The sequence below is a fragment of the Pholcus phalangioides genome, unplaced genomic scaffold (assembly GCF_987345545.1).
Source record: "Pholcus phalangioides strain wild (caught in Gottingen) unplaced genomic scaffold, Ppha-v1.0 ptg000004l_1, whole genome shotgun sequence".
Classification (NCBI taxonomy): domain Eukaryota; kingdom Metazoa; phylum Arthropoda; class Arachnida; order Araneae; family Pholcidae; genus Pholcus; species Pholcus phalangioides.
This window is the reverse complement of record NW_028301597.1, coordinates 19711399-19738808: the sequence shown is the minus strand read 5'-3', so window position 1 is coordinate 19738808 and position 27410 is coordinate 19711399. Positions and strand designations below refer to the sequence as shown.

The 27410-nt window shown below is 33.1% G+C and overlaps 1 protein-coding gene and 2 long non-coding RNA genes across 7 annotated transcripts in view; 2 read left to right on the top strand and 1 right to left on the bottom strand.

The window, feature by feature from the left end:
- The window catches only part of LOC149086725 (uncharacterized), a 33009-nt gene extending 19691 nt beyond the window's left edge, over positions 1-13318 (top strand). Inside the window, exons 2-5 of the long non-coding RNA XR_016192513.1 lie at positions 2658-2730; positions 5057-5192; positions 7276-7340; positions 13160-13318. This is a non-coding gene — a long non-coding RNA (uncharacterized LOC149086725). The remainder of the gene's footprint in view (positions 1-2657; positions 2731-5056; positions 5193-7275; positions 7341-13159) is intronic.
- Positions 1-27410, bottom strand: part of LOC149086722 (homeotic protein antennapedia-like) — a 187231-nt gene that overhangs the window by 73010 nt on the left and 86811 nt on the right. The window contains exon 1 of one of the 5 annotated variants that reach the window (XM_089231080.1): positions 18204-18350. The exons of 3 other annotated variants lie outside the window; for them this stretch is intronic. The gene's annotated coding sequence lies outside the window, so the exon portion shown is untranslated. Of the gene's footprint in view, positions 1-13415; positions 13991-18203; positions 18351-27410 lie in introns of those variants that run through there. One more of the 5 variants, XM_089231078.1, reaches the window with a different exon arrangement.
- LOC149086724 (uncharacterized) overlaps positions 24954-27410 on the top strand; it is a 28095-nt gene continuing 25638 nt past the window's right edge. Inside the window, exon 1 of the long non-coding RNA XR_016192512.1 lies at positions 24954-25072. This is a non-coding gene — a long non-coding RNA (uncharacterized LOC149086724). The remainder of the gene's footprint in view (positions 25073-27410) is intronic.

Below are 27410 nucleotides of genomic sequence, written 5' to 3'. Positions count from 1 at the left end.
GCGCCGATGGTCCGGTTGATGGCATAGGTGTTCCGATATTCGTTATAGATAGTATTCCGATATTAGTTATAGATAGTATTCCGATATTAGTTATAGATAGTATTCCGATATTAGTTATAGATAGTATTCCGATATTAGTTATGGATAGTATTCCGACATTAGTTATGGATAGTATTCCGACATTAGTTATAGACAGTATTCCGATAGGTGTTAATGGTATTAATATTAGTAATAATTATATGAGTTCAAAAATTGCCACATAAACTTTCACACTTACGTTTGCCATACATAATCAAGGAGAATACAAGAAATTGCGATCCTAAATACTGGACATCACTCAATCTTGCCAAAAATTGAAATTTATTGTTTTTAGTGTAACTTGCTAATTACTGCTAAAATTGCTGAAGGGTGTGGAAACAAAGGGTTGCTACAAATCACAGTAAACAAAAATGTATTTCATGAGAAAAATATTTAAATGATCTGATGACCATATTTTATATAAGAAAATTACGGCAAACTGGGGCCTTAAATAATAATCCGTAAAATACGGGACATCTTCAATTTGTCATCAAAAACATTATCGCACAATCACCAATCATAACTAAAATTCCAAAAAATTGCGGACGAAACCTTAAACCTGACAAAGGACTGAAATAATGAGATAAATGTTAATATTTTTGTCGTAATTACAAGAATATCATTTATATTATGAAAACGCGCGCGCGTGTGTGTCAAGTCCGTCTTAGGGGCCATTCAAGTATTACGTAAGCAGATTTTCATCCAGTTAAACCCCTTCCCCCCCTTGTTAGTAAAACACTGACACCCCCCCCCCCCCCCCGTCAGCAGCTTAGAATATTTCATATCTTCAAAAAGTGGTGGTTGATGACGTAAGAATCCTTCAAACCCCCCCCCCCCACTTGTGATCAAAAGTCAGCAAATCCGAAATCCTCCCCCCCCCCGATGCTGAAGTAATACTTTAATGACCCCTCAAGAGCATCATGGGCCCCCCGGGCCAAGAGATTTTTCTGAGGCCCTACCTGGCAAATTCTCCAAAAATTGAATTACTTTTCATTTTTCTGAGGCCCCTCTTCTCTGAGGCCTTCATTTTTTGTGAGGCCCCCGGGCCGGGCCCGGGTGGACCTATGCGTTAAGACGGCACTGGTGTTTATTAAAATTACAAATTCAAATAAGTACCGTCGAAAAAACTTGACAAATGTATAAAAAGATCGGAACTGAAATTACAAGAATGGCCTGCAATACGTTACACAAGTTGTCAATCAAATTGTTTCAGGCAATATACTAGACATCGTTTTCGGAAAGATTGGGAAAAACTAGTATATCATATCCGTAACCATGAACACCCCTTTCCACACCAAGTACGTCCCATCAACTCTCCCAGCGGGTGATATCACCCACTCCGGGAAACACCGATATATGCAGATAGAGAATACCCGCACCTTCGACCTCAGTAAAACTCAACTCATTCTACTCTTAAGAGACACAGAAATTTTCAAACGTTCATAACTTTCCATAAAAATATCTTTTCGGTATCATTTGAATGACAAATGGACTCAGAACAAAAAAAAAAATGACAGAGATAAAAGAAATAATGAGTAGAAAAAGAAGAATGGAAACGGAAAATTAAATGAGCGTCCTTTTTCTTTAGAAGAAAATTCTGGATCAATTTCAATGGCTTAATGGCGTTTCCCATTTACGGACATTTTCCACAGGGGGGGAAAAATTGTCGAGTGACCCAGTTTTCCGGAAACTGGAGAAAAGATATCGGACTTTCAGTCAAAGACGCACCAGAACTAGCAGCAGCAGGCTCACATACACACGACACAAAAGACGCCAAAGTAATAAATTTCCGGCGCTCACTGAATTAAAATGGCAAACTCTGGCATTCTTTTTCTTTTAATTTTTTTTTGCTTGGCGTCGTACTCTCGAGCTGCTCCTTATCAAAGAGCTCATTAACAGATGGGTTGCAATCAGCGACTTCTCTTTAGTAATCAAGAGTAATTTTGGGAAAGAGCCATTCATTTGAGGATGCCGGGCATTAAACAGTTCTTGATAGCCCACCCTCTTCTCTCCTCTGTTTCCTTGATAGCCATCATCACAGCCAACCAACTTGGAATTACGATACTTACCGGAATTCCATGAAGAACGAAGAAAATGAGGCGTGAAATCTTTGTTCACAATACAGACAGGAAAAGAGAAGGGGGCAAAAAACGCTTTTATGCAGATTTTCACTGATTTTTATGCAAGTTTTTGGGGGTTTTCTATTTATATAATATTCTAATGCCCCTTCATCCAAGTCGATAAGTAAATTTGTTTTGAGCAATGGAATAAAACTACACCCAAGATTTATAATAATAAAACATTATTGACCTCCGTTATCTAAGAATATGTTGACCATCAGAAAATTTTCTTCAAAAACCGGAGCTGAAGTACTTATTTATTTTGTACATTATGAATGCCGTGTACAGCGCCATCTAGTGATAACTGCATATACTTCTTGCGTCCTAGAAATCTGTCGAACGCATAGATCTATACTTTTTTAATGCAATTGATATATGTATCTTCGTAGATCTTATACCCTTGTTATAGTCTCTATAATTTGTAATTGATTTTTCTTTTGTTATATAATTATATTACAGGTGCTGGAAACACGTTCTGGGTGAGAATCTGATCCTCTCCTTGGAAATTTTCGTTTTGGAAATGAAGGAAAACGTAAACGCATTTATAGTAGAATTTCATTTATCATTTATATATTTTATCATTTATATTTTATATTTACTTATCATTTTATATTTTTATTCAAAATTTTCATAATTTAATATGAGGGCATTTGTGAATTTCTCTCTTAATTTTCATCATAATACATATTATTATTTACTATTTGAAAAAATATATATAAATTGCTGTATATATATTTTTTACATGAGTTTATTCAGGACTTCATTGCTATAAATGAATGTTTACATCGATTATTTGTTTCAAAACTTACCTCGCTGAAGGAATTTCGTTTTTCAAGGAATATAAAACCAGATTTTATTTGATCAATAACAAAACTGAACACATTATTTGTTAGTTATGCGATTCTCAACCGGTGCTCCATGAGCACTTTCCAGGGGTTCCGCAGCGGTTCGAGAAAAACAAAATCAATCAGTAAATTTGATAAATAAATAAAAAAAGCAGCCTATATACTAAAAAGGCCTCCAAGAGTCAAACACGGCTCCGCCATAGAAATTATACACTGAAAAGGACTACGCGAGTTAGAAAATGTTGAGAACCGCTGTGTTAGTTGATACAAGCATTACAAGAAATAGATTAGCCTATAGCAGGGGTTCTCAACCTTTTCCACCCGCGGATCCCCTTACTCTAATCAACACTTATCCGTGGCTCACAAGAGCAGTTCAAGAACAAAGAATATCACCCAAAAAACTTTGTCGGGCCGCTTCTCCGCGGTGCACAGTTTGAGAACCTCTTCTACTATTTTAATATAGTTTTATTATTAATGCAATTGAGAACATTTTTGTATATGAACCAGGCTCAAATATATGGTTCAAATAGACCATTTGAACCAGTATAGATTTGGTATACGTGGTGATCACAAACACTTTGAAAGAAAAAGGATAAATATAATTGCAACGAACATTATTTGCAATGGGACCGTTTTTCATTTACAAAGCCATAAAAGAGAAATGTTTAATGTCTAATTTCTTCGATGTGTCAATTCTTTATGACAGTACAAAAACAAAAGAGCTGCTCATAGCCATCCCGATGACACCCCACAACGCATGAAAGACCATTTCCTATACTCCTCCCGTGGTGTTTATTTTTTTTGTAGCATCATCCCAAGACAATTTTTCATACGGTCCACAAATTAAACCCCCCCCCCTCTCCCGACGCAAAAACAAACACACACGCGCAACCACTTTAGAACACAGCCTTCATCTTATTGCCTGTACTGATATTTCAGATGAAGCCGTAGAGCAGTGGTTCTCAAACTTCTGTCACCCTCGGCTCCCTTGTCCAATACATGATTCTTCCGTGGTTCCCCAGCAGATATTTTCACTTATTAAAAAAAAAAAAATTCAAAGCATAAATAATATCTCCAAACGAATATCTCCAGCTCGTCATGACAAAAGTTGGAGACGCCCCCATAAGCTGCCACGGAGTACACTTTGGGAAGCACTGTTCTAGAGCCACAACGACTAAGCTAATATTGATTTGCTATTACCTAAATTGATTAAGCTGTATAATCCGTTAATTTTCAAAGTAATTAGCAGAGATGTCCCACCAGTTAATTAATGACCACCTTTAAGATGAAAGGAGCGCAAATTCATGACAAAATAATAGCATGATTTTTACAGAGCTTCGGGCTATTAATTATTTAAACCAAATAATCATATTATATTTATATATAGGCAAAGGGAAAAAAATACTACTACTAAAAAAACAATATTACTGTTTGAAACTTCTGTAAGCAAGTTCTTTAATTGCCATTTTTTTTAAAATTATGATTCAAGATTTGTTATAAAGGTGGTAAACATGACAGTTTTGACACGTGATATTTAAAAAAAAATTGCGCAAATAAATAATCTATAGCGCGTGCAAGCATAGGAATGACCAAAAGAATGACCTAGAGCATGTGTAAACGTGTAAATGATCAAGAGTGATGTATAAAGCAAGAAACCATGTCAGTGAGTGACCTAGAGCGTGTTCAAGTATGTGAGTTACCAAAACAGCGTTGAAGCATCTGAGTGAGCAAAAGAATGACTTTGGGACACTATTTCGGTCACGGATGTACTTGTAGAAGTGGGGGAGAGGAAGCCAAGCGGGTTATAACACAGTGTGGCAAATTCAAGGAAAGAGTAGTCTAGAAAATTAGACTAGAATATAGGAGAAAGGCGGCAAAATCCGTGTAGCCCACGGTTGGCAAAACCATGGATGCGCCCCTGTATAGTATATATTCTACTATAAGTACATACTTACAGTATAATAGATACTGTATATGACGAAATAAGAAAATTTATTACATTTTTACAAACAGAATCCAAAACAGATGTCATGCAGTGATGAAATATAATATGAGAATCAGGCATATGATGTGATGGAAAACTGATGCGTACCTAACACCGAGGAAATTTCAGAAGATTGCACAGGAGGAATTAAGCATTCATACTTAAGTATAACTTTTTGAATAATATAGTCAATTTATGATTAAAATACAGTATTCAACGTGTCTTACACATTATACGTGCATTACTTACCCCCACATAATATGTGTGATATCATTATCTTAACATATGTTATATGATTTTATTTTTTTACTGAAAATACACGTCAAAATAGTGTAAAATTTAAAAAAATCCTTAGTAAACAACTTCTTCTTATCCACATCTATTATTTCAGTCCAACTATTGCAATTCAGTTATGCATCTTTTGATACTGTAACAATGTACATGAGTTACATTCAATTCGATTCTTGATACGCGTTTATCAACATAAACAAGAAGTTTCACAAAACGCATTTCTTATGATTAGTGAGTGGAACGCACCGCCTCTTGCGCGAAAAACAAGACTAATTCATAGTCCCATAACTAAGAGAGAAAGCCTACCCAGAATGCGAAAAAACCATTCTGAGTTAACTCCTATTTTACTAATTTTACTAGAAAAATATGACTCAATCAGAAAATAAACGGGGAGAAACGATGTAAATTTTTGATAGCGCGGAAGAACCATTGGATGTCATTAGCTGAATAAAAGCCGAAAGTGTATCATCAATCCGTGATTGATCTCAGTGACACGTTTCGATATTCAAATAATTCACGAGGTCAGTGTGTGCATATGAAACCTTACTTTGCCCCGGTATCACAGACAAAAATAAATAAATAAATAAATGCCTTTTCAAACACACAGATAAAAGATAGATAGGCTTAAGACGAGAGCCTCCCTAGGGTTGCTAAGGCTGACGTCACGGTTTGATGAATGAGTAATGGTTGCTAGGGGCGTAAACTTGAATAGTTTATGAGGAGGCGGGCGTCGATTGGCGCTTTGCTGCTATTCAGTAGCCAACCGCGATCGGAAAAGTAATTTATGACGAGAAATGCTCCTAAATAAGAAATAAATATACCAAAAAAAAAAAAAAATCTCTCTTTTGTCAAAATTTCTTTTTTCAAGAAAATTATTCAAACAGTTTCACAATGCAACTCCTGATTGGGATTTCATTGATTTCTTTTTCTTCTTTTTTTTATATTTTGGAAGGGACCAGGGAGTTCTTGCAGAAGGGTAAAAATCGACAATATTGGACTATAAATTCAGGGGTTTTTTTTTCAAAAATACATATATATTGTGCACGCCTCAGTGCTATTTTGAAGCTAGAAGAGGGAAAAAAAAAGATTTATAATACAAATTATCCTTATAGCCCCTCTGGAGAAAGGAAAAAAAAAATATATACTTTGTGAAAGGGAAAGTGCTTGAATAAAAGAGGGAATAAAATAACAAAACATGAAAAACAAAGCATAAATAAATCGCACCATGAACATAAAGATGTTCAACTCATTGTGTGAAAAAGTTTCATAAATTTGAATCAAAATACTGTAAAATTAAAAATAAGCTGAAATAAAATTTTTAACACGTTTTTAGAGACACATGTAAATTACAATAAACTAACTTAAAAAATAATTTCATGTTTCTAAATGTTAATTTCTTTGAAACATATTTTAACATTTCTTCGAATTAAAATGAGGCGAAATTTCTATAGGTATATTAAAAATAATTCTTTTGCTCTTCAAAATGTTGAGAGAAGACAAGATTTATATAGAAATATTTTCCTCTGTTATTATCCTTATGAATAAGAAGACACAAATCCCTCTATTTATTCTGAATTAAATTAAGCTAATACTATGAAATTACGCTGGTAATTACGTTACTACATTTGAATTTAACATTTTATTACATTTGCGTATTAAATTTCACAATATAATGAATAAACTGAAATATTAAGTATATAACATATTTTCTGGATATAGAGGTGAACTCTGAAAAAAGAGTCATCTGATGAGAATGAAATATTATTTTTAAAAAAAGTTATAATTTTTCACTATGTTTTTCTAAAGATGATATTCATTCTTCAGGAATTGCAATACCATGAATTGTAACTACAGAAAATAAACCTATTATTGTATTTGTATGTTCAATTTAGAAATATAAGTGAAATGAAACATCATTTTTAAAGAAATTGTAAATTTCCTCAAATTCTTTCCGTAGACGATATCCATCCCTCAGGATAAGGTGATGATACCATAATACAAATTATACAATGAGCACACAAGGTAAGTTAGAATTTTTAAGATCATGAAATTGAGAAACGAAATTTTCATACATTCTTAAGACTATTATTATTAAAAACATGGAAAATATATATATAAGACTATTATTATTAATAAACATCGACCAGGGTTGCTTATATCTCTTATTTCAATTCACCACTACATATCTCATTTTCCGATTCTACCACCACATGCTATCAACTTTCTTATTCCATGCATGAACTAATCACTATTTAACACGCATTCGAAAAAAAAATTAAATGTTTAAAAATTTGTATTTACAAGTGATACACTCATCGAGTGAGAATTTCAAATTCCTCCACAGCATTTAACCACAGCATTACGAAAAGCAGACTGTGTAAGGAAAAAATATCCAATATAGATAAATTGATCAACCCTAAAGAATTATTATATCCTACTTTTCGTAGTGGTTTATGTCCACAAAAAAGGATACCTGAAAACTAAACTAATCTCAAAAAAGAAAAAAAAATTTGTGTACTCAATTTCAACGTGAAATGATTTGAACACAATTACTTACTAGAAGGGATGAAAAATTAAAATATTGAAGATTAAACTATTTTTTGTGAACCCCATTCGAAATTAATCTCAAAATATTTCCACATAGAAGAATCCTTGAAATAGCTTGAAAATATAAATAACATCCCCTCCTCATAAATTACCTCAAAATAGCCTCCTGTTGAGGTAGAATTTAACACCTGGCGGAAAAGACTTCTCTCCCTTCCCCAAATGATCGAATAGTAATTGATTAACTTATTAGAAGCAACAGCAGTAGCAATAAGAATTGATCTTTATAACTGATTCTTAAATAAGCGCTGTAGATAATTCCGTAGTATTATCACGTCACGCCCGCAGTTAATGATAATATTTTAGAACACTTATAACAGGTTTCACTGTTACTTTACACCAACTTTCTTCCGCTCGTGAGAGAGCGTAATTATGGGTCCACCTCTGATCCTTTAACATGCTTTTAAAAAAAGAAAGAAATAAAGCCAATGTACCAGAGAGAGAGAGAGAGAGAGAGAGAGAGAGAGAAACAACAGCTATACTAAGAGTGTTTTGGAAAATTCCTGCGCGTGCGAATAGCGACATCGGCGAAGTTCATGAAAAATGAATAACCCTTTAGTGTCGACGGGGAATTAATTAATTGATTCCAACTTATATTGATTTACATTCTATTCAGTCTCATCGTATCTACTGATTACTCACGATTCAAATCTCGTTTAGGTAGACTACCCTATTAATTTAATTTTTTTGACAGATATGAAACAAAAAAAACGTGGCAATACAGCAAAACATTAAAAGTCGTGATTAGAGTCATTTATGAATACAAATTTATTTTTAATTAATCATTTTCGCCAGTCATGTATTATCGTTTTCATTAGAATAAAATTTACAGCAGTGGGGTTCTTAACCGGGCATGAGGCAAAGCATTTTTGGGGATGCGAGATGGGGAAAAAATGTGTGTTTGTTATATATTGCTAATCAGGAAAATTAAAATGAAAAAAGTCGAATTTTTCAACTTTTTTAAAAATATTAATCACACCGACACTGACACCTTTTAAGCTTTCGCTTGCGAAAATGTTTCGCGGAAATTTGTTTTGAAAGGTTTTTTCTTTTTCGGTTAGCGATCTATTTGCTTTTCATTTCGATTGAGAAAAAATACTATTTACACCGAAAATATTTTACGGTTTATTTGCATTAGTAGCTCAAGCTATCAGCATGCTGCGCTAGGATTTGATCCGGTTATGAGAAAGCCTCGGGAAAAACGCCAAGATATTTAATCGAGTGCCAAATAACAAATGTATTGCGTTGTTCGGCTGGAATTATTAGGTTTTGAATTTATCGAATCTCTCTTAAATTTCGAAAAATCTATAATAATTATAATTTTTTCAATTTAGTTTTTGAATTAATTTTCAAAAAAAAGCCAAACTACCTATCAACCGTATTCAAAAAAAGGGAATTTAATAATATGTAAAATAATTTATGAATATTCAATTAATGCGGCATGATTAATGGCATTGATTGTAGAAAACTGAATTTTCTAACAAAGGGTGAATTTTCTAAACACATCATCAAAAGTGTCATTTATTGTTGGCCAACTTACTTTTAGCATTGTTGAAGAATGCACATGAATATGTCTTCTCCGCACATAATATTTCTCTCCAAAATGTAGGGGTTGCAAATTGTTCTTGCTTGACATGTCAAGAAAAAGGAGACGTGTACCTTTGAGCCATTCTGCTAAAAGTTATAGAAACTTCACGAACAGCACATTGTTTAGGAGTTGCTTAGAAGTATCGATGACGAAAACAAGCTCAAAATAAACAATGACTTTATTTCAAAAATACCGTAAAAAAAAACAAACTTGAAAACAAATGAAGGGTTAAGAATCACCGATTTGAAGAATTCAATTTAAAGAAAATAATAAATGAAAAATAACAAAATGTGGTTTTATGATATTGACTATTTAATTGATTATAAGTAGCATATTAATCAATAATATTTACATTTGAACAATCTAACCATGTGATTTCCTAACGCTTTATTTCATGAATATACGATAAGTGGAACGGGATAAGGAATCATTTTTATCCAGTAACAGAATTATTCTACATGTATGCGTGTAAAAGAAATATATACGTGAGAAGGGAATCTTTAGCACTCCTCGCGTCGTGATTCGTTTTCTTGATTCGCTACTATCTCTTTTTACGGCACTTCAAATGACACGAATGGCGGCGAAACACTCGTTTTATGACCGCATTGACTACTCCGAAAAGAGCGTCGGAGCAAAACGACCCTTCTCTTTTTATGTTCGCCAACAAATAAATAAAAAATCCTCTTCAAGTCCGTGAGAAAAAACCCACAAAATATAAATATAGGTAGAATTTTATTTTTATTCCGAGAAAATTCTTCTTTTTTATTCAGTTTTAGCGCGATGTGTTTTTCATTCCTACTAAAATCAGAAAAATTCAGTTTTTTAAAAAGAAATAACGGGAAGGATTTGACGTAAGAAAAACGCTTTTGTTATGGAATTTATTATTGATATTTTTCTACGCTTTCATAAAAGAAATAACGAAAATTTATGCGTCTTGAATTGGACAGTTCTACTCAGTGAAAACATCGAAATCTTTCATTTTAAAATGGTTCTAAACCGTAAATATCACGAGTAATTTAGCAAAATAGTAAAAATCTTCACAATTAATACTCTTCATATTTATTTACATAGAAAAGAAACATTTTTCTTAACTATACGTGCGATAACAGCAATGCCAGTATTTATTCTTAAAAACAGACCAACAGTGTAAGTTAATGTGGCCTTGGCAGGCCAAATTGTTTTTTCTCACTAGATTAGTGACAGCTGAGAAATATATTCTACCAGTAAATACAGAGTGGACAAAAAGTGCTGGTTATATTTTATTAGTTAATAAAAAATAACCTAATCTACATAAAAAGGTGCGGCATGCAGGGAAATAATCATCATGGCCTAGAGTTCCCTTGATAAAGCCATAATAAGTGTTTCAGTATAAACCGCACCTTTTTATGTCAATTGGTCATTATTAATTTTTAAAATGTGTTCCAGACTTCCCGTCCACCCTGTATATGACTGTGGAAAAGATTCTGTATATTTACTGTATGTTACTGTTTCTGTGATTACGTGCACAGCCAAAAACAATAGAAATTCCGTAAAATATCGAAGATGTGTAAGATTTTAGAAAAAGAGTTTAATTAATTCGGAAGGTATAAATTAGGAAAATACATAATATTCGAATCACCATTCACATTAAAGCCATATAGACGTACTTTTGTTATTAATATATATTTCCTAAAGACTACAACATACAATTTCAATCAATTCTTTGTTGAATGAAGATTCCATCTAATCCGTACGCAATCGTTTCAATAGAACCCGTTAAATTTTTCAAAACGTTATTAGCATCGCTGAAATTACACTAAGAGTTAAATCTTCTACGAAATTTAATTGAACAAATGGTTAATAATTTCCTCCAAAATCTGCATGGAACTTATTCAAGGCAAAACAACATTTTTTGTAGATGTTTTCCTCAAATAATTATTTGCAATATTATATATATATGGATTTTTCCTGCTGATTATTAGTTAAATAAATCATTCTTAGAGTAAACAAATGCACCTTTATATAAATAATTTACATTTCTTGCATGCCACTAAAGAAAATAACATATCCATAAATAAGTTTCATATCCATTATACAAATTGCATTTTTAATTAGGCAAATAAAAGCAAATAAATGAAAATTATTGGTAGTGAGCAGCTAAGTAACTAAATTATCAAAATGTGGATTATTGAGCCGAATAAAACAGATAACATGTCAAAATCCTCACACAAAGCATGTTTTTTTTCCCCCCAACGTATTAAACGTTCCTCCGGTCCTGCATGCAGATATTAATCTCACTCAGGCTGTTACTCAGAGAAAATTCCGCGAAACGTCCGGATGAAATCATACCAAGAAATTATGCAAAGACTGAATAATGGTCGTTGAGGGAAGCACGTTATATACGCATACATAATCCTTTTCGTTCGTCCCTATCGTCCAAAAACAGCCTAGCAAACAGTAATTCGGCAAATATTTGCGTAGAGGATCCTATATTTTACATAATGATTTACATTAGGCAGGAGAGTGTTACTGTATCCATACAATATGCAATGGGAAAAAAAGCCATGTTGAGATTAAACATTAAAATAACCTCGAAATACTGAAGACACACACGTGACTATAAAACAATAAAATAGTCTACGGTGTTGGATATATGCTATCGAAAGGAAAAGGGCGAAGGTAAGAATTATCTGTCATAGTGATCCAGATCCGTATGTTTTTTGACGCATTATTTATGTTTTAAGATATTTCGTATACGGTCAAGTAAGCTTAGTTAATGATGGTTTGCTGCACTCATTCAGTTCTTGTGCAATGTGTACGCAGTGTAATGAGACAGGCTATCATACATGAAAAATTTTGTTAAACAAAGGAAATTAAAAAGAAATTTTGTTCCCCACTTTTTAAATTATTATCAAGAGCTGGAAAGATGATAATTTCAACATTTTTAGAACGTAAAAATTTCATGTTTTTTTATATTTTAGTATCCATGAAATTGTCATTAAATTAGGTTTGGTACAGAGTATACAAGAAATAATCCTCTTACTATAATTTATTAGAGTCGTTAGTAAGTGATTATTTTGAACGTTATTTTCAATTGAAGCTACAAACTTCTATGATTCACCCTCTTAAAAATGAATAATTTTTTTTTTAGAAAATACGGATGTAAATGGGTGCTGTGTTAGAATATTTTTATTTGAAACAATACATATCAGCACAGCAATTTAATAAGAGTTCATTTTTTACTTCAATGAAGTGGCTAATTATAAGGGCAAAAATACTAATTGTTTTGATTTTAATGTTATTTATAAATAGATAAAATCTTGCTTTAGCAAAGTTGAACAGTTTTTTCATCTTGAATTTTATTTTCAATTCCCCTCAATTTGATGCGACTTTATAAATCTTTGAACACCTAAAATTTCAGTGGCTTCTAAAAAACTGATACTAACAAGGAATCAACTGTTTTTAGATAAAAAAAAAAAGTATTCTATTGACATAGCTGTATTTTGTACTGAAATGACACTTAAAGATGTACTTTCTACATTAAAAAAAAATTTAGAAAAGAAATAGGTATAAAATGGGGTTTTTTGACCATGTATTTGCCACGTACATTCATATATACATGGTACCATAAAAGGTTAACAATTACCCGAATTTATTCTGAATATTTTAGGAATTTCAACGAAGTATTATTTGGAAAATTTCTGTCAGGGAGCTCCGTTAGACGTTCAGAACTAAACGATTTGGGTCGATTTCCTCTCCACACGTTGGTGTAGCCACGTGTATCAAGATTCATTTTCGAACTGTGAATAAGAAGGCTGTATCTAGATGTACTTGGACTCGAGTAAGTGCGCATTTTTGTAATTTCGATTTTCCAATCACGGAAGTGCACATTAATAAATTATCACTATTTTATATAATCTACTTACATAAAACGAGTCACCATTTCGATGATTTCTGATGTTATTCAGTGCACCTTAAATAGACGACGGCGAATAAGCATTGATTCTCAGATATGGATGTTGATGATAGTGGCCCCAAATGTCCATCACCGGGACACTGAAACGAACGACTCACTACTCGATGGTCCGGTTATCACCGCCGAGATTTCTCGGGATCATCATCACTGAGAAAATATTGGTTGTAGGGATCGTGTTGGTGGTAGTAATAGTGATGAGACGACAGCAAAGACGGTGTGATTGAGTTGTTGTTGTTGTTTGTGATTGGAGTCGTAAGTCTCGCAACTTCGCCATTCGGTGCTTCTCGCAGGAATGAGGCACGGGTTGCTCGGTCCGGACCAAGAACTGGGTGATTTGATGATGGAGGTGCGCATTTCGTGCAAGGAGCGAACGAATAACCTTAACACTACTGTGTGTGATGCCACGCGAAAACCACCCACATACACACACACTATCTAGAAACGCTCGCACACACGCACACACTCTCTCAATGTGTGCGCGCACGAACACTGTTAAGTCATTTCAGATATTGCTGGGAGCATGCGGTGGATGGAGGTGCAGTGGAATAGCGGCACTAAGGATAGATACTACTACATACTACTGCACACACACACAAGCACGCAACTGAAATTGCAGTGGCGGCAGGAAACGGATGGTGAGATGCCAGTGGTGTGTGTGTGGGGGGGAAGGGACGAAGACGGAGATCATGATGGGGCAATGGAATTGGATTTCTAGTGTTAGTGCCAAGTCATTTTTTTTTGCGTTATTTTTTTACTCAATCTTCCACGTCTTTACATCCACTTTTCCACTCTCACTCACGCGCTCTCTCTGTTGCCACCATCAATCTAAGCCTTTAAAGCGAGTTAATTCTAGCGTTGACGTTTCACACTGCAGCGTGAAATAAACATTTTCATGATGTTTATTATTATTATGATTTTAAAAACGTGAGAAAAATCGAAAGAAAAGGGAAAAACGTTGCACGTGGGAAATTTAAGTGATATTTTTGGTGACAAGGGGGAATTTTTGTGAATATCTGATTTTAACCTCCAATGAAGTAGATTTACGACGGAGATAAATTTTACTGTTCGAGGAATTTTGATACACTTGCAAACTTTGGTTTTTGCGGAATTTCCAAAATAAATAATTATTTTGTACCTTATTTCTTGGCTTATCCGTTGCAGCACTTGCGTTTTTGAAAACGCAATTTTGTCAGGATTTTGACGATGTTCCAGAGTTCCCTTAACAAACTTATTTTTATACTGCCCATGCAAATTTTTGTATCAAAAAACAGTGCCAAAAAAATGAGCGTTATTGAAGAACACTCAAATATCAACTGCTTGAATTGCATTTCGTCTATCTAGAATTGGTTGAGAGCATTTAAGAAGAATTTTCTAATATAAATATTTGTTTAAAAGTATACGAATACAGTAATTTGTTTAAGTTAAATTTTATCCTGGAGAGGTATGCCAATTGGTCGAACAAGGTTTCAAGGTTAAACAAATTATTATCCCCGATGGTTTTTTTACTTTTTTCCGACAATCGTTTACGAAAAGAAATATGGTATACGATATTAGGCCGGGATTACAGTGTAAAACTTTCACAAACTACCTTTTACAAATTTGAAAAAAAACAAAAAAAACTAATAAGCCTATTGGTACACCGACACGCTTATTGGTTGCATTTTCAAGTTTTATAAAAGAACTTTATCAAACTTTTAAAGTGTAATGCCAGTTTTATAAATGAAATTATTTACAGTAATTGGTCAATTTCAGTCAGACGTCTGCATTATCTTCAGAATAATAATATATTCTTTTTTTTTTTCAACCACTATATGCTAACTTCAATTATCTATGCATTTTTCATACACATAGCATATGCATTTTTAATAACACAGAATTTTCATATGAAGTAGTGGGCCGGGGGCCGGGATTACATTACAAAAGTTTGATGAAAGATCTTTTACTAAACTTGAAAAAAAGAACAATCAATAAGGTTGCACTAGTACATTCTCCAGTGTAACCGATACCCTTATTGGTTTCATCTTTCAAGTTTTATGAATGAACTTTTCTCTAACACTTTTATAGTTTAATCCCGGTTTTTTAAATGTTTTTTTTCAAAGTTTTATAAACACAAGGTAATGATAGATTATGCATAGATTATATAGGTAATACTTAACTAACGTAAATATAAAAGAAAATTTGATAAAACTAAAAACATGAATTTGATTAAAAAAATATTAAAAACAGATTTAACAACGATTCAAAAAGAATTTAAAAATGAAAAAAAAAAACACTTTGACCGGGATTACACTTTAAAAGTTTGATAAAAGCTCTTTTATAAAACTTGAAAAATTCAACAAATGTGGGTATTGTTTACATTCGAGCGAATATAGCCAATAGACTAATTCGTTGAGGTTTTTTTTTCAAGTTTTGTAAAAGATCTTTCATTAAACTTTTACAGTGTAATCCCGCCCTTCCCCTTACAAGTTTGTAAGGGAAAACGTATTTATGACGAGCAGAGATATATGATGATATTATGACATGTGACAAGCGGGTGGGTGCTCCATTCCTGGATATTTATTACACAAAGTGTAGTATAATAAAATATAGAGTGTGTGTGTGTGTGTGTATTTATTTATTTATTTGGTGCATGGAAGAAATGATAGACCATGATGGTTATAGGGTCAGGTACAATACTGTATTTTTTTCTTTCAATATAAAATTGATAGGAATCACAGCAACCAGAGTAACTATTTTGGAAATCATTTTCGAATCTGAGAGACTCATTATTAGCAGACAGTTTTTCGACAATTTTGAACACTTTACAAGCAAAGTTTCGAAGTAGCCTATCACGAATGTCGGGTCCTGTTTGTTTCCATGTGGAATGTAGCAGACATGTCGATCAAAGATTGTAGGTTTGTATTAAAACTACAATTTAAATACAGACGGAAATGACATTTATACATCCAATTAGCTAAAGTTCACGGGACATGTGGTATTTCAGATAATTGAAATCCGCTAGGACGTATCAATAATAATTCTAAGGTTACAAGTATTAAACAGTAAGCAATACATCAAATACAGTCGGAACCCTACTATTGACAGTATTGAGACCAGGGCCGTAACTTGGATATTTGCCACCCTCACAACTTTAAAATTCGATAATTTTGCAATGGTGTCATTCTTTGTTCCCGCATAAAACTGCCGCGCCCTAAATTTTGCTACTCGTGGCAGTTGCCTCCCCTCCTCCGCCTCCCTCTAGTTACGGCCCTGATTGAGACTCCCACTATTGAGAACCCGGTCAATTAATAATGAGCGAAATCTCCTTTTAGATGTTATATAGTGAGCTTTCTGATACAGCAAATGAAGTTTTTAGCCCCTTGACGTTCGCTGATAACGGAGTTCAACAACAAATAACTACACTAGCATCATGAGTAAAGTAGTATACTGTAAGTGAAAATGAAATAAAATCAAGTGTTTTCTGCTACAAACGAATTTCGTCAACCATCCTTTAATTTCGTCTACGAGTGCAATAAGGGCGTCTCTGTGTAGGATATTTAAGTATCGAATAATCGAGAGCGCCTACTGTACACATTACAAGATGGTGATTTTTTTCTTTCATGTTAAAAATCCACAAACATCGAAAAACACGTAGTGGGAAACGGTAAATAAAAACAACATTAAATTCAATAACAAGAAATATTAATGAAATAGAGAAGAATATCGAGAAACTAAGGGGGAAAAATATATGTTTATATTTTAGTTCAATATTTCTAGAGAATGTGTTTTCTTCCTTTTAATATACTGTATTCTTTTTTAAATATTTATGATACATATATTCTGACCAAAGCTATAGGTGCTTCGTAATTTAATTGACGATCAGAGGGTCCGTCGCATTCAGTTACAATATATGCAAACCGAAAAATAACCTCCTGAACTCCCTCAAGAGTTAAAGGTTCGTTTAATTTGATGCAGTGAATAAGATATATTTGTTGTATTCAATGCACTTTATAAGGTGCTGGTATTCTACGACTCTGGCTTGGAAGGCAAAATGACAAACCCGTGGTATAAATCTTCCGAATAGTGTTAGGATAATACAGATGTATTAAGCTTTTGTTATATCAATTTGTATAATAAGGTGCATGGAATGGAATAAATTCACGAAAGATACAGCCAATAAAAGCAAAAATAAATATCAACACGGTGATAAAATTATATTGAAGTTGGGAAAAACTATGAGCAAAATGAATTTGAAATTCACCGAATATGTGTTACACTTGCTAAACGTGCTTAACGTGTAATAGGCAAATGGTAAATTTAAAAATACACCGAAAGAAAGGTTTTGTTCTCGCCTTGAAAACGGCCCAGATGATTACTGGAACGTATTAACTGCTCAGTTAAAAAAGGAGAAGAAACACTCAGAAAAATGAAATTTTTAGATATGCACGACGTGACAACGATGGAAAATGCCTCTACATACTGCAGAGCAACAACAACTCCCAACTCTGCTTCTATGCTCCCTACTGTTAGATTAGTTCTCACAGCTGAGATTCCCATTCAGTAAAAAGAATCTTTAAAATGCAGATATCTCAAAACCGTTTTAAGTTGTTGCCCTTTTGAACTGGGTCGTAGATATGTATGGTATTTTTAAATTTATTATTTGCCTATTTTACGTTGTTATTTAGGCCTTTGCTACTCTCAGGCAAAGTTATTAATTCGATTATTGGGTGTAAATTATTTAAAAATATAAACAACTCACTGAAAATGGGTGCCATAAGCTTGTGACATTTCTCTGGTATTGGTGTTTTACAGAATGGCTTCATCGTCGATCTTCTCAACGAGACAATTTTCAATCAAAAAACATGAACTGTTCTACAGTGCAATGAATTATTCGGTCGTAAGCAGTTTTCAAACAGAAGATGAAGAGAAAAACAAGACACGAAAAGGAAATCCGGCATAGACACACACACACACACACATACAGCAAAAGCTGCACCTGATTCAACTTTACCTGGTAAGAAAAATGTACAATTTCGAAGTTGATAGAAGAAGGCTTGGTGGGAGGAGGTTGAGTCGAAAGAAAATTGTCGAATCAAGTGGGAAAGGAAGGTTGAAGAAGCAAAAAAAGAAAAGAAAAGAAGATTGGCCGCACGAGTTTCGAAGCTAACAATAATCAGATCTTAAGATCAAGACAGACAACTTGACATCTGCAACCAGGATTATTAATTGTAGCTTCAGACGCATGAAACGACTTTCAGCGTGTGCAGAATTGATAATGGATAAGAACACAGCATCACACGACGTAAAGGTTAACAGCTTCACGCAATGTTCGCAGGTGGATCTTACAATGGAAAAATAAAAGTTATGATTGAAGACTAAAGGGAAAACTTATAAGATGAGACAAAAAAAGGAGAAAAATGAGGAGAACAAATGTTAAAGAACATAAAAGTTGTGTGTTAACTTATTTAGTATACATTGAAACACAAAAATTTCATGGGGCAATTTTAAAAGTACGCAACCATAACTTTTAAACTGATGTCTCCCAAATTCTTGAAAACATTCTGATATTCTGATGGAATTCTGTAATTTTGTTGAGAAAAACTACATTCATGTTATACCAAGTATGATCGGAAGAAAAAAAAAACAGTGATTCGTGACTAGTACTATAGCGCTGTCTATTAAGCGCAGAACGGAACTTCTTATAGATTATGCTAAAGTTATTGCGTCCGACGATGGGTACAAACTGTTATTATGCTGACTCCAATTTCTTCCACTTATAACAAAGATGAAGAAGCTCTATTTGTCAATTATTGTTTAATAATATGCTCTGTATGCCAATCATTGTTTGGCAAATATAGAATCAATTTAGTTATTTTCAGAACACATCTATTCAAAGACCAATACAATTTCAGAATCGGTTGAAATATCTCTCTTACATTCAATATTAGAAACACAATAACTACGGAGAAAAGTGCATGGTTTCATTTTATTCTATGTAAATTCATGTCTTTTGTGATCGAGATTAGATTTTCAAACTTTACTACTCAATTCCAAATGGCAAATGATGAAAGTTCAATTATTTCATTCATTCGAAACTAATGAAAAGAATTCTGTTGCAGGTATGAAAATTTTCGACTGCTAGAAAAAAATAAGAATCAAGAGTAGACGGTTATATATATATATCAGACAAATATACCGAAGAGAACACGGTTAAGGTGTGTATTCTTCATTGCTATAAAACGTCAATTTAATACCATTATTTGTGTAGCCGAATACTTCTATAATCTCGGTTATGTTTTAAAAGTAATAATTATCAAGTATACTCGACATACTAGATTTTCATGTGCATTATGTTTGAAACACATTCCATATAATAAAATATTAATTTTTAGCCTTTAGCTAAAAAGAATTATATTTTCAAATTTTATTACCCAATTCCAAATGACAAATCATGAAAGTTCAATTATTAAGTTCGAGTTCAATCATCTAGTAACAATAGTTTAGAATATTCGCATATAAATACAAAATATCTGTTTGCAACAAAATAGTGGCTCAATATCTATGAAGAAACGACAATACAAAAATATATTCATCAATTTCAGCCATAATTCACTGCACGAAGCGAGGCTGGAAGAGATCTCGGTAACGGGATAAGTCCAGTGATACAGTCCTAGCGTTCCCCTTCACTGCATTTAAAAATGAACTAAATTTCTGATAAAACTGTTTAAAATTTTTTATTTTTTTTAACAGGTTAAACTTTTAATGTACGCAATTTAGATAAAACTAGGCTATAACTTAGGTTTAGGACGAATAACAGAAAACAGCACATGTGTTAATAAGCGATCAACACTTCAAACTCATTATCCTCCAAAGGAAAAACCAAAGCATGGTTTACGGTAAAAGTCTCACTAATTGTTCGAAAGATTTAATATTATCTATACTAAAAGTATGTATACAGGCCTATTGTTTATATTATGTATTCTGACTCGCCTTCATTTTAAGTAGCAAATTATCTAAAGAACGGTTCCGGTTGATTTAAAAATTTAAAAAAAATGCATTAATGTGTGTACTTTTTGTTTGATGAATCATCATACTTTTCTCGAATTTCCAATTAAACTTCATTAACTACGCACAAAAAAATGATATAGAAACAAATCATTTTCACAAAGTTATGAAACACAATTTACATGTTCATGATAATTTATACTTAAGTCTTGGACACGTTTTAAAAATTAATAACAACCAATTGACATAAAAAGGTGCGGTTTATACTATAATTACTTATACTTATCATGGCTTTAACAAAAGAACTCTAGGACATGATGAGTATTTCAGTGAATACCGCACCTTTTTAAATCAAGTGGTTGATTTTTTATTAACCTATACACTATAACTAGCACTTTTCTTACACCCTGTTTTTATGTTACAATATATTTTTCGGCTGTCACTAACCTAGTAAGGAGAAAACATTCTAGCCTGCGAAGGCCATATTAACTTACGCTGTTGGTCTGTTTTGAAGTATGCAAACTGCATTGCTTTTATCGGAGGTATAGTGAAGAAAAATGCTTCTTTTCTACGTAAATATGTATATGGAGACTATTAATTGTGAAGGTTTTTCACTATTGCTTAATTACTCGTGATATTTACAGTTCAGAACCATTGTAAAATAAAGATTACGGTATATTCACTGAGTAAAATTGATCTATTCAATACGCATATGTTTTGACGTGATTTCTTTTATGATAGCGCAGAAAAATAAATTCTATCATGCTTAATAACAGTGAAACAATATTTTGTTTGTTTGCTAAAAGCATCAAAAACTATTGCCGCTTAGAACATTCTTCAAAAACATGTCGTTGATGAGAGAATATCCAAACAATCCATTATTATGCGAGTATTGATAGGATTAATGTTAATACGATAACGTATTTTAGCATTAAAAGTATACAGTAGTTTCAAATAGTGCGCAAAATTTCATCTAGGGTTCATTAAACGTAAATACAGTGATAGGTCACGTATTTACGCTAATCAGTGTTTCCACAAAAACGCCCATACAATTTTTTTTTGCGTGTATAGAATCATGTTTCCGTGCAATCGGTTTTCATGATCCTTGAAAAATGTTATACAGATAAAGGTAAAGTTAAGTTTAGAACCCTATTGGGTCCTTGTGTGAAGATTTTTGGGTAAACATTTTGAAACCTATATTGTGAATTTGAATTAACAATTCTACTTCAAATTTAAATTACTTTTATGTAAGATAAAGTAAAAAAAAAAGTGCACTACATAGCACTACAATATGATTTTTGAGAAAATCTATTATTAACTTTGATTTATGTACATTAATACATCCCAAATAGATGCGTATTTGTGCAAGGGTGACTCCCAGGGTGGTAAGTTCGAGTGGGTATCAAAATTTGAGAACGGGTGGCCAGAAAAATTAAAAATAATAATAATAAAGGGATATATTTTGCGCGTAATATAAAACCAAATTTAATGAGTCAATAAGTCAGTTTTGAGAGAAAAACGGGAGAGTATTGATATTTATGTATGCAAATAAATAATATGGAATAATTGGGAAAAACCATAGAATAATCGATAAATTGCTGTATATTTTCTCATTGTTTATTGAAAACGGTTATTCATTTTTAAAGTTCTGTAGGTTTTTTTTGATTCCATAATATAGTTTCCAAATAGGCTACAACTGGAATTTTTCCAGTTTCACCTGAGGAAATTATTGTTATGTTCAATATAATAGTACGCATTGATTTAATCTATTATTGAAGAATTTTACCCTGACTAAAAATCTGAGCTACCCGAAACTTTGAAAATGTTCTGTTCTGGCAAATTATTGCAGAATCGTTCTCAGCAACCAATAAAGAATTATCAGCGTTTTTCAGAAAGTATATACAATATACCAGAATGAAATTCAGGAGAGAAAAAAAACGACCAATTCTAACTCCAGAATCGTTACATTAATTCTATAATCAGTCATAGTTGAACGAATTTTAGTTAATTATAAACATAATTTTCTCAAGTTTGAACAAGGAAAAAAAACAGAGTTTAAAGAAAATTTAATTTTTCTGCATTAAAAAAACACACAAATGAAATGAATATACAAAAAAGAAAAAAACTTCATTTGAAAGACGGACAGACATGTGAACGCTTTGAGCAGAAGCTAGAGATATCAGAGACGCCACGCCACAAATAAATGAAATACCGACGTACCTTCTCGAACGGCATATGCGGTACAGCACATGAAACTTCCCAAGCGTTATCCATACTAGATGTCGTCTAAACACTTCGCATACGTGTACTCTTTTAATGTAAAAATTCAAATATCAAAATAGCACGAAACGATTTTATGGGAAATAAAGCAACGGTTAAAAAATAAAGGATCTCATCCTATAGTACTTATGTACCAAACAAGAGAGAAAAAAAGTTCTTGTACTTGTAACAATCCGCATAAGCTCCCAGGGAAGGCGGGGACGGTAAAGTGGTCGAACATAAAATATGACGCTTCCGCCAAAAAAGGAGGTGTCTGAAAACTAAGGAATGTTGCTTAATGAAGACATTTTGAATGCTAAAATCCAATCAAGATGACAAATAGACCTGGTAGACTTCATATTATGTTATCACAAGTTTGTGTTGAATTAAATCCGTAATTTATACCGTCTCCCGTCTCAAAAGCTTCAATTTTTGCAACGAGGAAAAAATAAAGGCACACTAAATTATCGACGGGTATTCTCAAAACAATAGGTATGAAAAAAAAATTAAAAATCAGAAAAACTTGACGTCAACTACGGGTCTATTGGTGTAATGTTATGATCACTTCCACAATAAGTTTTTCAATCACGGGAAAATTAAGTGGGAAAAGAAAGAAAAATTCCAGATTTTTCTCTTGAACGCCATAATAATACCCCCCCCCCCCTTGCGTCTGGGAAGTATGATGAAATTTTCTGAAATCGTGTTTTCTGTGGTGAAGGTATTTATGTGATACGACGGTGCTGGCATAGTAATTTTTTCATTAAAATACCTCTTTATAATTAACGTATAGTATAATATACAGAAGCCTATACAAATTTATGAATGTAGTAGATGTAATATATTCGAATTACCACTAGTTTCAGTGTATGAGCACAGTTTTTGTTCCCATTTCATTTATTACAGGCCTATAATATTAACCTGGATATAACTCAGAAAAATTCAATGAAAAAAAAATTGAATAACTATATTTTTATAAATACTTTCATTTTTTTTAAAAATAAAATACGAAGCAAATCATTAGTTTAGTTTATAGCGTTGAAACATTTTGAGTAAACTACCATTATGCAACTAGAATGGCGGAGATGACGCAACCTTTAATTTACGTAATATAAGTCGTGTGCGTAGTAGTACATCAGGGCTTGACAAATCCTGCGAGCCGGGTCGACATGGCGACTAAAAAAATGAGATTGGTGCCTAAAATTTTCTATATGTGATTACTAAGTTAGAGTGAGGACAAAACATTTTTTTTTCTTTTCGAATTTATATCAGCATATCTATTGACATGGAAAGGTGGTGTACTATGTCCTGGCAAAGTTGAAAAAAACTGTATTGTATTTTACACCTTTTTTTCTTTTTTTTTTTATGGTTTCCAATCAATTTATCTGCACCTAGAGGTTAGTTTTTAGCGATTTTTAAGCCCTACATTGCATCATGTACAGACAACGCATTACAGTAGTGTTCCTTGGTTATTTTAATTATTAAGAAAAATTAAGAGAAAAGTGCGATTCTCTCTCTCGGGAGCATGTAAAACTTCCTACACAAAAACATGCACGCAGAATGTGCTCACAATTCAAATGTGGATTGTATTACGTACAAAATCTTGAATTAAGTGTATATAATCATTGTTTATTATTCATCTATGTAAAATTTACGGTACTGTTCAGTCAAATAAAATATTGTTATCACTTTATTTTGAAATCAGTGAACAAATCTTGAAATCTTTCATTAATTCTTGCATTTTTGATTAATTATTTAATTCATTTTCGCAAATACAGATTTAGTAAAGATGGAATGTCCTTAAAAGTGACAATTCAATAACATCCCCTTCAACAGATTTTATTTCCTAACGTGAAATTCTTTAATAGTCTCATACAAGTGGTTCCAGAAAACACTTGAGGGAGAGAGGGGGTGGATACACTGTCGTAATTAATCTTTGCAGGATGACAGCTAATGATCGAAATTGCCGATTCATCGCAATGACTACGACACGTGAAATAAATTAATAATGATTATAATCGCTTCACAAAAAGTGAAGAAAAAAAAAAGACTGGAGCTTGTTACGCGCAAGCGCATCTGATTATAACGCTCGAATTGCCGTTAACTAACTTGTTACTGTGCACAGTTAAATAATATTTATTGCGTATCATTAATTTTCTTTTCTGATCGATGGTTACGCATGCCTATCGTTTATAACTATCATCAATTACGTGTTTGCTCTCACTCTATCGCTCTCTCATAGGTCCGGGTGTTTTTATTTTCATAAGAGAAAAACTACTAGAAGGTGTTTCGGGCAAAGTTTGGATTTAGAAATTCGCGGTTTCTCCTTTCTCAACACGAATCAATTGGATTATTTCAGGATCTACAGTGAGTACTATTTTTTTTGTCTTCTTTCTTCGTCTCGCAAATACATGATCGACTAGCATATATCAGAGAATTTAAGAAAAAAATATTTTTTTCCGCTTTCTATCAGTGCCATTTTTAACGGGGTCATTGATAAATTTCTTTCACTCAAATTAACTGTTACGATTTATTTCGCTCAAATCAACTATGATAATTTTTTTCTAAATTAATCTAATTTGTAATCTAATGAAAAACGCTCCATATATTGGCTACAAATATTAAAAAAACGTCTTATCATTACTGGAAAATCCCGATATTACAAGGCAATGTTATCGAAATGACAAAGTTAATTTTCATCAACGTTTGAGATTTAAAGACAGCAAGAATGAGTATGATCCTATATTAAAATCTTTATGTGATTTTCTACTTAATCTTTCAAGTCAAATAATAGAAGTATATATATTTAAACCAAAAAAAAAAAAAAAAATTTTACCCTATAATGTTTATGAAAATGTATAGCAAATCGACAAAAATTCTCAAAGCACATCTTCATGCACTCTGCATGTAGATTGGAGTTAAAATAAAATTACTGTATTCAAAGATGCTGGACCGTTCAAACCAGCTAACGCATTGTGGCCTCCCTTGAAGCTTATGCATGATAAATGAGTCGAATGTAACCCATACAGCCGTCTAATTTCACCCGGGACATCAAACACAAATATTAATATCAATCGAGATGAAAAATAAGTGTATTTCAACTGGGGATCTCTAGGAGTCGAAATGTAAGATGATTTATTCTACAGAGAATGATGATTCTAATCATTCCTTAAAATTTTGATTATGATATTTAATTCGAAGCTTTCTAACCATTAAATTCTACGCTTCTCGAACGCTTACCAAATCACTAAATAGGCCCGCAACCAATTACAAAATCACTCGAGTTTCCCGATTTAATTTTAAAAAATCCCTGGGCTTATTATTAATAAGCCTATTAATTAGTCAGTATGTTGATGATTAAAAAAATGATATTATTAAACAAAAAGGAACGATGAATAACGGAAATTATATCTTGACATATGATGTCAGTTTTTTTTCAAGTAAGCTACGGTATGGGAAAATACTGTATTGCACAAGGCCTAGGCTAACAATAGGAAAATGATTTTTATCAAGAAAAAGTCTTTCTTCCACGTGCTTTTTTTCCTTTATGAATGGAAAGGAAGAGTGAAGAGGAGAAGGAGGGGTGTTTTAGCTGTGTGAAAACATGTTTATGTAGCTCGTAGTACTACATTTTATTTAGATGATGTCGTTTGTATCATCAGCCATTGCGAAAAAAAAGGAGAAACCGAGAGCCTCGAATTAGTTTTAGTGCTGATAAAACAGCCACAAACGTCGACCTCCCGGAGCTAAGCGTATTTACACGCTATAAATCCGGCTCAGGATAAAAACACTTGTAAACCACTGCTGGAAGCAGTTGTTCCGTTTATAGAGCTATTGGAAAAGAGAGAAGCCAGTACAAGAGGAAAGGAGAGGAGGGAATAACCGTAAAATTTAATTGGAACATTTCGTGTCGAGTGGAGCGCGTAAAAATGATATAACAACCGCGGGAAAAGATACTGAACAAGACTCACACTCTCACTTCTGGTTGGTTCGTTCGTTGGTTGGATTGGTTTGGCGGAAAGAGATCCCAAACAAACCAACAAGTTTGTGGATTCTTTCTCCCCTACCCCCTCTTTTTTGACTTAGATTTCTTACTGACGTGAGGGATACTGTACTTTATGTGATATTTTTCTGAAATGACAATTCCGATAGTTTCTCCGTTTTGATCTTTTCATATTTTCGGAATATTTATGCGGTTATCTCCGTCGGAATCGAATGGAATTATTACTGCGAAAAGACCGAAGGTGGCCACTTCGCGAACTGGCTAGCCCAATTGACCCGGTCAATGCCCGAAATTGGGGCTTTCACCGACCCCTATATACACTTATATCGATCCCTATAATTCAGAGGTGGTCACTGCGTTGGCGTAACTTTTTTGTGATAATTATGGTCATTTATAATTAGCCATTTCTAAACTTAATTATTATGGTTTAACTATAGCAACCCTAACGATCAAAGGAATCGGAATATCGATATCTTCGTGATCCACGTATAGGATCGACATATTGGAGTCGGTGAAAGTCCTAATTTCGGACATTCGCTAGACCATTTGGTCGGCCAGTTTACGAAGTGGCCAACTTAGGGCTTTGACAGTAACAGAATCATTCACCCGATCGATTAATTAAAAAATATATAAAGAACTAAACTTACAAATATAAAATTAAGCAAAAAAAAGGTTGTTTTCTTTTTATGCAAGGAGTCTTTT